The 11,239-nt window shown below is 38.9% G+C and overlaps 1 pseudogene; it reads right to left on the bottom strand.

Moving 5' to 3' along the window:
- Nucleotides 1-794: 794 nt before the first annotated feature.
- LOC125479933 lies at nt 795-1,416 on the bottom strand (annotated as a pseudogene).
- Nucleotides 1,417-11,239: the final 9,823 nt, after the last annotated feature.

Below are 11,239 nucleotides of genomic sequence, written 5' to 3'. Positions count from 1 at the left end.
TATCAAAGTTCCACTAATACCGGCCTATTATCAGTAGTGATAAACTCTATCCTCATAACAAATTCAATTCCCATCGTGATTCTTATCTTTCAGTAAATACTTGATAAGTACTCCCTTTAGATTGGCTGCACAATAATTAAACTCCACAACTCCTATTATATCAAGGATCTGAAATTCCTTCAACCACACAACTCGCATAATGAGTTTACGTGTAATTCAAGAAATCTAGTTGTTATCTCATTGTCCTTCACACGTAGTCTAACAATACAAACTCTCATGAATAGTATTTTTAAGAGAGTTCAAAATAACCAAAATTCATAATCATTAATGTATAAGTCTGAAAGATATGAAAGCATAATAAATGTTTATAATTGCATCCTTAATGCTGAGACGATGGTTACATGGTCGTTTAGATTTTTAAAACCCTCCAAATTTCATGAACAATGCTTTTCATTTGAGTGCAAAATTAATAATAATTATTGTATAAGTGTGAAAAATGTAATCACTCGTAATGAAAAGCGTTACAATTTTCATGAACGGGTAACGGATCGAGTCATATTAACTGGTTGATTTCAGGTCGGGTCATATTACCCGTTTACTTTAACGGGTATTACACGACATGACCTATTAAGATATTGGGTATGACATGAAAACGACACAAACACGAGAAACACAACACGAATGCCAGGTTTATAGGTGCATGTAGATCTATAAATGGGTCGGATTTATTAGGTTTGGATCTAGTTAAATCCGATCCGTTAATTTAACGAGTCATTCAAACTCAATCCGTTAGGCTAACGGATCACCCATTTCACCTTTTTGAACCTTATCCTCTCTTCTTCAATCCTCGTCAGCACTCCGGCCGTCGCTTCCAAATCACCGGAGAAACAATACCCCATCAGCAGATAATTAAAAGCTGGCACATCCAGCGGGGCTCCGACTCTCCTCATGAGATCAACCACCCCCCACGCGTCATCCATCCTCTTCTTCTAGGTAACCACATTGAGAATCGAGTGAAAGATGCAAGCGTTAAGGTCATAGTCGCCACGTGCAGCGCCTCATTGACCCTCTCGATCTTACAGAGACGCGAGATGAGTGAGTCATACGCGCTCTTGCGGGTGAAACCTCGTTTGAGAAGCTGTAGGGTTTTGGTGAGGTCGTCGAGTACGGAGAGAGATGAGTAGGTGTTGGTGGTGTTGAAGCAGTGGTCCTTGACACGCTTGTTGAGGAGGTAGTGGAGGTTTTCGAAGTCTCTGGAGTGGCCAGCGGCGATGACCAGGTTGTCGTAGTAGGCGGTGGTGGACACGTCAGGGAAAGGGCTTAGGGTAGGGTTTTGGGTCGAGAAGAAACGGGCGGCGAAGTTGAGGACAAATCAGGAATTTTGGGGTTTATGGGGATTCGACGGAGGAGCGACATGGTGGCCGGTTTGAAGGGCAAAGTCCTGCACATCTCACCACAGTCAGTTGGATTTCAGTTGAGGGTTTTCTATTAGGACTATTGAAATTATACAAAATTCCTTAATAACGGGTGGTTAACAGGTTTCGTGGGTTCATCCAAAATGACCCATTATTTAAACGGTTGACCTGTTAATCACCCGACCCGTTTATCACTCATCCAAATACTAATTTTAACAAATCAGATAGGGTCAGGCTAACGAGTCAGGTTGAAAATACCAAGTCTAGCTACATGCCAGCTTAGTCTTCATCGTAAGACCACTTTGGCTATGTCAATGTCAGTTTGGTCGTTCGTTCACAACTCTATTGCCTTCCCAATCTAGATGAACTGAAAAAGGTTAACAAAATTGGAAGGGACCAATGGTGTAATTTAAGTTGAATTTGAAACTGGAATAATTATTATTTAAGTTTAGGCACTAAAATGTAACTCGTGTTGTAGTTATGAGCATTATTCTTCGTTACACCGACCTTGTTCAATCCTATGGTAAGAAAATATAATAAATTTATAGAAAATAGATTCCCTTAATTTATAGAAAATTATATATTAATCCTTAAATACGATGAAATTTAGATTAATGTATGTTACAAAATTCAAAATTGAGTTTAGTCCTTTGGTTTTATTTAATGTCAGCATTGTTATTCCATGTCATTTTTTTTTTTTGGTAATTTCATGATTTTTTTTTCTAAGTCTACTATAATTCATTATAAAATATTATAGTACACAGATTTAGGTACATTAACTCATCACAAATAAATTTCAGTACAAATGTTTAGGTACATAAATTCACTATAATATAGTTCGGTACAAACATTTAGGTACGCTAATTCATTATAATATATTTTGGTGCAAATATTTAAGTACAAACATTTCGGTATAAACAAGTCAATTTAATATATTTTGGTATATTCATTTTTGTACACTTATGTACTTACATATTTTTCATGGAGGTGGATTGTCTACCCTTCCATTTCCATACTCTTCCCATGCCCTTCTGTGATGTGTGATCACAGTTAAGCCACATCAACATTTTATATTAATTTTTTATAGAAATAATAAAACAAAAAGTAATAGGAATATAAAATGTTAACGTGGCTTAACCGTGATCACACAAACAGAAGGGTATGGGGAGAGTATGGAAATGGGAGGGTAGACAATCCATCTCCATTTTTCATATGTGTCACTAATGTTTTCTCATTTAAATTTACTTATAATTGGAAGAACTAAAATGTAGGACCATGATTTTTCAGGGCAAAGTAAGGCATATTGGAATATGAATACATCAGAAGTCCGGTCGTGAACTCATCATATTCCGCAATAGAGCTACACAAACGGAGCAATGATGCCACCATCATCCTATTCTGGAGCAGTGTGTGAAGTCTGATAACTTCACTAAGATTGACCATGCTTATTCCATAAGGTACAAAAATCTGATCCAGTAAGGAATCAACCGGTTTTCCTATATTTTTGGAATCCTTACAATCTAAGGATTGACATGCACCACAAGTAATCATACTCCTAAAAAGATGCAATATCTACTCTTAGATACCCTTTGGGATTCTCTTGGTTTAATACGAATTTCATATCCTAAAATGCCTTTATCTCAACTGCTATAAATTCACCATTCTAGGATTCATTTCTGGTAACGCAATTATTTCACACTTACTTTCTTGCATACAGCTTGAATCTCATATATTTGCTTGCTAACTTGACTGTCAGAGAGCCTTTGGCAGGCACTCTCCCTACCTCTGACCTTTAACTGTTTACGATGTTTACTGTCTTGTAGGTTAAATGAGTGTGTGCATCTCCTCCACACACGGTGGTGCATAAATTTGATTCCAAGAATTGGTGTTTTTCATTAAGATAGTTGATCTCATATTCCACCCAACCAAATCACTCTACCACAGGCTCGTCTACAAAAGAAAGTTCAACTAACACTAACATTAGGTGTGGTTAGAGTCGGTGGCAACCCATTGTCCTGCTTTCCTTCCCGATCTCTCGTCTTCCATCCCTCTTTCTGTCCCTTTCACCAATATGATCCCCAAACTCCAATTCCACTTCAATTCCTCTATCTCCAACTCTCGCCACTCCATTTGCTCCATTTCCGTCTCCGACCACTTTGATTCCTTCCATCCTTCATGATCTGCAATCACATTTCTTAACCGACTTTTATCGTGGGGTTATTAGAAGGTGTATAGAGTTTTAACTCGAGTGTTCGCACCACCACCTTCCTCTTGTTTGCCTTTATTGGCTCTGTTGCAGGTGGGTTCTATTTTCCCATTGGATTTAGTGGTTTTGTGGGTGTGGATTTTGTCATGTTGTTTGCAGGATGATGGAACACTGATTTCCTTCATCCATGGGGCTTTGATTGGTGGGATCGCAAGTCGGATTGAGTTGGTTGCTTTAGGGTATTCTGGCGGCGGTAGGGGCAACAAGTTTCTAGGATTTTCATGTTTTGTTTTTTGTTTGTGTTGGCTCCAAATCTTGTTTTGAGCTCTATTTTTTGTTGTTGTTAAGGTCCATTTCTTTGTTTTGTGCTTGACTTGTACTTGGGCCTCTGCTTATGTACATTCTCTTTGTTAGTAATAAAATTTGCCTTTGACTTAAAAAAGGACTTCGAAGTTGAATAAGCACTTTCTTTATAAAATATAATCTGTTATTTTTTTATTATAGTGTTGTGCCATAAATTTAGAAAGAGAAGAGAAAGAAAATAGCTTGATGAATTGTGTGATTGATATTCCCCATGCCTTTTGACTTTATTTATAGGTAGCGAGAAGCTTGTTCCCCAAATAATACAAACACTAATAAGAAAGATCTTCTAGGTCTCATACAATTCTTAGGCCATCTCCAACTGAGGGCTGGCCAAAGTCCAGAGGGCTCGTTTTAACCCTTTGGCCCTCCAAGATATTAATATTTTAATGAACAGTACATGGCCATATTTGCCTTCGTCTCGTTTTAGCCCTGTCACAAAAAACCGTCTCCAACCGAGGGTCATAGGGCCAAACATAATCTATTATTTAAAGTTTGCATTGAATTACAACTTTGGATCCTCTTCGGATTCCAACTGGGGGTCCTCATCCAATTCCAAATTGGAAGCAAAATGAGCGCAAATGAAACGAGAAGATGAGGAAAATGGCCGCAAATAGAAGTTATAGGAAAAAATGGAATTTAAAAAAAAAATATGAAACAAATTTTGTAAAATAAAAGTTATAGGAAAAAAAATAGAATTTAAAAAAAAGTGAAAAAATAGAAGTTATAGGAAAAATTATGTAAATAAAAAATAATAATAAAACTGTAAAAAAAACAAAAACAAAAAATATTCAAATGCAACGGCTAGCTGACGTTAGCTAGCCATTGCATTTGAATTTTAGCTTAAGCATTCATGTCGGTTATAACTGACATGATTAATGTTTTTTCTGGCCAGCCCTTTGGCCCTTTCAAATTCCGTGGGGCCTTCTCAAATTCCACGAGCCCTTTGGCCTAACCCTCGGTTGGAGACGGTTTTCGGGCTATTTTTGGCCCTCTGGACCTTTTGGTTAGAGATGGCCTTATATATAATCTAGGGTAAAGTACAAAAAAACTACCTCAACTATTGGTCTCAAGACACTTTCATACCTCATCTTTTTAAAATGACAATGTCATACCTCATCTTACGAATTTGTATCAATGTCATACCTCCGTCAGTTTTTCTGTTAGTTTCTCTATTAAGTGATGTGGCTCAATACGGGGGTGACTCACTAATCCAACTGGATTAAAATATAATTAAATATATTTTTTAATAGTTAAAAATTAAAAAAAAATTATATTAAATCTCTCTTTCCCCCTATCTCGCCTCTCTCTCTCTTCTCTGCATCCCCAAAACCCCTTCCCACCCGACACCCCCCTCCGTCCCCTTCCTACATGTTCCCCCAACCTTCCCCTACCACCCTCTCTTTCCCCTCTCTCTCTCTCACATCTCCCTCTCCTCTCCACCGTAGTCTCCTTCCTCCCCACTTCTCTCTCTCGCCGTGCCCAGAACCGCCCAAACCCACCTAGATTTTTTCATCCGCCCTCCTTTCTCGGATTTACCTGCAAGCTCCGACCCATTTCCCTTTCCCACCCCATTGCCCACCGCCGATCCGCCGTCGTTGCCGTCTCCGAAGCTGTCAAGGAGAAAGGGAAAGAGAGAGAATTGTCAAGGTAGGGCCGACGAGGTTGCCGTTTTCCCCTAACCCAAACCCAGATCCCACCCCAAACCAGGCACTCACATTCCCACCAGGTGCCTCTCTTCTCTTCCTCCACCGTTCTTTCTATTTCTAACCTACAAGCATACATCAAAAACAAAACACCCACCAATCCTGAGAACACACCATTAACAAAAGTTCAAAAATCCATCTTCCAGTTTACCTCACTTTTCTAAGAAAATGGAACCTTCAGAATATCAAAAAAAAATCATTTCCTTTCTCCCACATTTTCCGAGCAACCAAACAAAGCAAAACCATTCAATTTTTCCCTGGGGAAAAAAAAAAAAAAAAAAAAAACCCCCAAGTTGTATTCACAAGAGACTCGGTAGCAGTGGTGGGCCCAAAATACCCACCAATCCTGAGAACACACCATTAACAAAAGTTCAAAAATCCATCTTCCAGTTTACCTCACTTTTCTAAGAAAATGGAACCTTCAGAATATCAAAAAAAATCATTTCCTTTCTCCCACATTTTCCGAGCAACCAAACAAAGCAAAACCATTCAATTTTTCCCTGGAAAAAAAAAAAAAATCCCAAGTTGTATTCACAAGAGGCTCGGCAGCAGTGGTGGGCGCGGGATTGCTGCCACGTTTTGCTGGGCTTGAAGATGGTGCTGGGCTACGAGAGTAGAGGGAGGTAGCAAAGGCGGTCCTCAACTTCTGTAAACCCGACTACGAAGTCGATTACTTGGTAATCGTGGGGCAACAAGGCTGTCAAGGATTCGCAGAAGTATTCGAACCTATATGGGTAGTTTGGTAAGGAAGGGGAGGAAATCAATGGAGGAAGTGGGTACCCATAGAGGGGTGAGGTTGGTGTGCCGGAGATCGGCAACTTCGATGTCGTCAGTTAGAATGGGGAAGAAGGTGATGGTCGTTGGTGGATGGAGTCGACGATGAAGAGGAGAAAAGGGAGGGTGAGTGCGAGTTGCAGATGAGAGAAAGGTGGGTGGGGTTGCAAATGAGAGAAGGGAGAAAGGGGGTGGATGGGGAATAAAGGGGGTGGATCGGATTTGGGGAAGACGGGAGGGGGAAAAATGGTAGGTCCCCATGTAAAAAAAATATTAAATGATTTTAATTTTTTAGTTTTTAATATTTAATTAATTTTTTAATATTTTATTAATTTATTTAAGCCACATCACTATTTAAGCCAAGTCACAACAGTACTTAATAGAGAAACTAACAGAAAAATTGACGGAGGTATGACATTGGCACAAATTCATAAGATGAGGTATGACATTATCATTTTAAAAACATGAGGTATGAAAGTGTCTTGAGACCAATAGTTGAGATAGTTTTTTGTACTTTACCCTAAGATCTACTATGATTGACACGGTCATACATGTGCTATAATTCTAATAACATATAGTCCGTTTTAATAACCTGGTATCATTTATCAAAACTTTAAAGACAGTGTAAGAAGAAGAATGACTATTTTGACCACATATACTTATTATATTGTTGACAACCTCTCTAAAAAAGGTAAACCCAAACTCAGCATAATAGGAAGAGGATGCCATTGTTATGGTCTAAAAAACCCCGTTTGTGGTGATTTGTTTAGAGTGCTATAATCAAAGTTCCTTGTCACCAGTGTCTAGATACTTCTTAAATCTATATTTGTTTTTTGGGTAAACTACAAAAAACTACCTCAACTATTGGCTTTACGACACTTTCATACCTCATCTTTTAAAATTGACAATGTTATACCTCATCTTTAGAATTTGGTCTAATGTTATACCTCCGTTAGCTTGTCCGTGAATTGGTCTGTTAAATGCTGACATGGCATGATCCGGGGCCCGGTTCCTTGCCTAGATGGATTCCACGTGGCACCACACCTAATGTTTTCCCGCCAAATGTCATCCAGCTAGATTCCTAATACACGTGGCTTTCTCACAGGATGACACGTGGATATTCCATTAAAATTTAAATTTAAAAAAAGTAAGGGAACGTTGTAAAGTGTGCCTATTGAATTGGTTTCCCTCCCCCCGATACCTAAATCTTGTCAATCTAATTCCCCATTCCCATTTCCAGAATATCAAGAACCCTAACCCTAGTTCTCGCTGCTCCAAATCTCGATCAGAAATTCAACGAAAATCCCAAATCATCTTGTCGACTTGCTTCCCTGACTTCGTTGGTGTTGGAAGGGTCTTTCATCTGGGTTCCATTGGCTTCGAAGGAAAATCGAAGGATTCACCATGGGATGGTACGTGCGCGAAGATCCCGACGAAACGACTCCTACCTATTGTAAGTTTTTTGTGCTTTTGATGATTCCAAATGTATAGTGGATTTATTTTTTGTTTATTCTTGTTTGAAAATGTGGGCTCATGCTTTGTGAATTCGAAATGGTACCTAAGGTGTTGGAATGGGTTGAATGTGGGTTTTGTTTATTCTTGTTTGAAAAGGTGGATTTATGCTTTGTTAATTCGAAATGGTTCCTACGGTGTGTTGGAATGTGTTGAATGTGGGTTTTGTTTATTCTTTTAGCATTGTTTATTCTTGTTTGAAAAGGTGGTTTATGCTTTCTTAATTCGAAATGGTTACTGAGTTGTTGGATAATGGGTTGGTTGCTTTGTTGCTTTGTTTATTGTTGTGAAGATAAGGTGGTTGGATAATGGGTTTGTTGCTTTGTTTATTCTTGTGAAGATAAGGTGGTTTGTTGTGGTTTGTTGCTTGGTTTGTTGTTGTTGAGAAATGGTTAATGTGCATTGCCTATTTGCATATAGTTGTGGTTTGTTGCAATTGCATATAGTTGCATATAAAATGTTGTGCATTGATTTTTGTTGTTGGCTTTTAAAATGCAATTAGTTGCATATAGAATGGTGTGCATTAGTTGCATATAGAATGATTTGTTAGGTTAAAATGCAATTGCTTATGTTTGTTGTTGGCTTTTAATTAGGGTTTGTTTTTGTGAATTTCAGTTTTTCCAGAACTATTCTTTATTGAATTGCATCATGGTGGGGAGATAAGTTATGACATCTACGTTGGGGAAACGTGACATAAATAGATAACTGTGATAAAGACCTCATATCACTACCGGTGATAGATGATATGCTGGAGGCAGTTGGATACATTGAGCGGTTCATGAACTATTATTTCAAGATTCCCAACATGGACCTTTCCAATGGTTTGAAGCAGATTCAAAGTGATTCCGATGTTCAGTCCATGTGTAATTTTGTTCCAAAAGATAAAGTGATTGAGATGTATATCGAAGAATTAACGACAAAATAAGCCATAACCCAAGAGCAACAATTTCTGAAGTCCATGGAAGTGACAGGTCCAAGTAAAGTGGTTATTGAAGAGATAAGTAGTTCAGAAGAGGATGTTAGGCCAACAGCACTTAAACCAATAAGATATAAGGGCTTGCTAGCTATTGAAGGGCCAGAAGTGGATGATTGTTGCACATCTCAAGTATTGCAAACATGTGTGACTGAGGTAGGAGAGATAAATGTTGAAGAAGGGAATGGTCAAAAAGAGAAAAATTGTGAAGGGCCAGAGAAGAGTAAGGGGAAATTTGTGGCTGAGGTAGGCGAGGGGGATGTAGGAAAGGGGGATGTAGGCGAGGGGGATACTGAAGTATTCTTTGATGTACCTATTAGTTTGGAGGGGAATGTTGAAGAAGAAAATGAAGAAGCTACTGAAAAAGATGATAGTGACTTTGAAGAGAGTGAATATGGGAGTGATGTTGATAACCTAGTGTTTTCCAAGTTTGATGAAAAGGATTCTGAGCAAAGAAGTGCAAGGCAATCTGAGCAAAGCTAGGAAAGAGAAGAAGAGTAAAAAGAAGAAGAATTTAATACTGCAAATGTGGAACAAAATGTGGTTGATGATCCAGACTATAACTTTGATGCTCTTAAGAGTGTACACTCTTCGGATGATGAAGGAGGCAAAAACCATGAGCGATTTCCAAAGTTCAATGAGAAAACTGATATGAAGAATCCCACTCTTACACTCGTGCTTGTTTTCAGGGATCATGTCCAATTCAAGCGAGCTGTCATCATGTACTCCCTAATGAATGGATATGGAGAAATCCATTTTCCTAGGAATGAGAAATTGAAAGTCATAGCAAAATGTGCAAAAGGGTGCCCTTGGAAGTGTTGTGCTGGAAAAATGTATGGTTCGAACAGCATACAGATCAAGACCATACTTGATGAACACACATGTGGGAGAACTTGGGCAAACAAGAACATGAAGTCCCCTTTGCTGACTGATTTGTACATGGACAGGATAAAATTGAATCCCACATGGCCTGTGGATTACTTTTTGGCAACTGTCGAATCAAAGTGGAATCATGGTTGTACAAAAAGGAAGGCTTACAGGGATTTAGATAGGGCTTTAAAGATCATTGAGGGAAAACATGCAGAGCAGTACACAAAGTTGTGAGACTTTGCTGAGGAAGTGAAGAAGACTAACCCTAGAAGCACAGTGAAGGTGAAGTTGGATAGGAGGAGGTTCCAAAGGATATATATGTGCTTAGGGGCTTGTAAAGAGAGGTTTAAGTCAGGGTGCAGACCATTGATAGGATTAGATGGGTGTCATTTAAAAGAGTGTATATGGAGGTCAGCTACTTTGTGATGTTGGCATTGACCCAAATGATGAAACATGGGTTATAACGTATGCAGTTGTAGAAATGGAGAATAAATCCAGCTGGATTTGGTTCTTAGAGTTATTAGTCGTTGATGTTAGGATTGTCAATCAAGGGGGATGGACATTTATCAGTGATCAGCAAAAGGGGTTAATTCCGGCCTTTAAAAAAGTCCTCCCTAATTCCCACCACAAATTTTGTATGAGACATCTGTATACCAACTTCAGAAATCTGTTCAAAGGGAAAACATTGAAGGATGCTTTGTGGTCGGTAGCCAGAACAACAACAGTTCCCTACTTCAAAAAAGCAATGAAGGATCCGAAGAAGCTCGATGAAAAGGCCTACGATTGGTTGGTGAAGTTGCCTGCACATCATTGGAGCAAGTCTCATTTTGAAACACATCCCAAGTGTGACATGTTGCTAAACAATCTCTATGAAAGTTTCAATGCTGTCATTCTTATATGGAGACAAAAACCTATTGTCACCATGTTGCTCCTTATTCATACACTCTTGATGAAGAGAATTCAGATGAGAAGGGATATAATGGCGAACAAAGTTGGAGATCTCTATCCTAAAATCAAGAAAAAGTTGGAGGAAGCCAAAATTTAGAGTGGTAGGTGCATTGTACAATGGTCAGGGGGCTCTAAATTTCAAGTTGATGTTAGAGGGGGGGAGCAATATATGGTTGACTTGGTTGAGAAGACCTGTTCTTGCAGAAAGTATGCCTTGACAGGAATCTCATGCAACCATGCAATATCGGCCATAAATTTTAAGAGGGAAAAATCGGAGGACTATGTCAATGCTTATTATTCGAAGGTGCGGTACTTGGAGCTGTATTCTCATTTAGTAATGCCGATGAATGGGATGTCTATGTGGGATGAAACTAATAAACCACCAATATTGCCTCCTACATATACAAGGCAACCTGGAAGGCCGAGGAAGAAGAGAAACAAGGAAGCTGATAAGAGGGACAATGAGGGTGAACAA

Source organism: the organism of the source record quoted next, unplaced genomic scaffold (assembly GCF_019419815.1).
Source record: "Pyrus x bretschneideri cultivar Hongxiangsu unplaced genomic scaffold, Pyrus_bretschneideri_v1 Contig30, whole genome shotgun sequence".
NCBI lineage: Eukaryota > Viridiplantae > Streptophyta > Magnoliopsida > Rosales > Rosaceae > Pyrus > Pyrus x bretschneideri.
The sequence above is the reverse complement of the archived record's forward strand: the minus strand, read 5'-3'. Positions and strand labels throughout refer to the sequence as shown.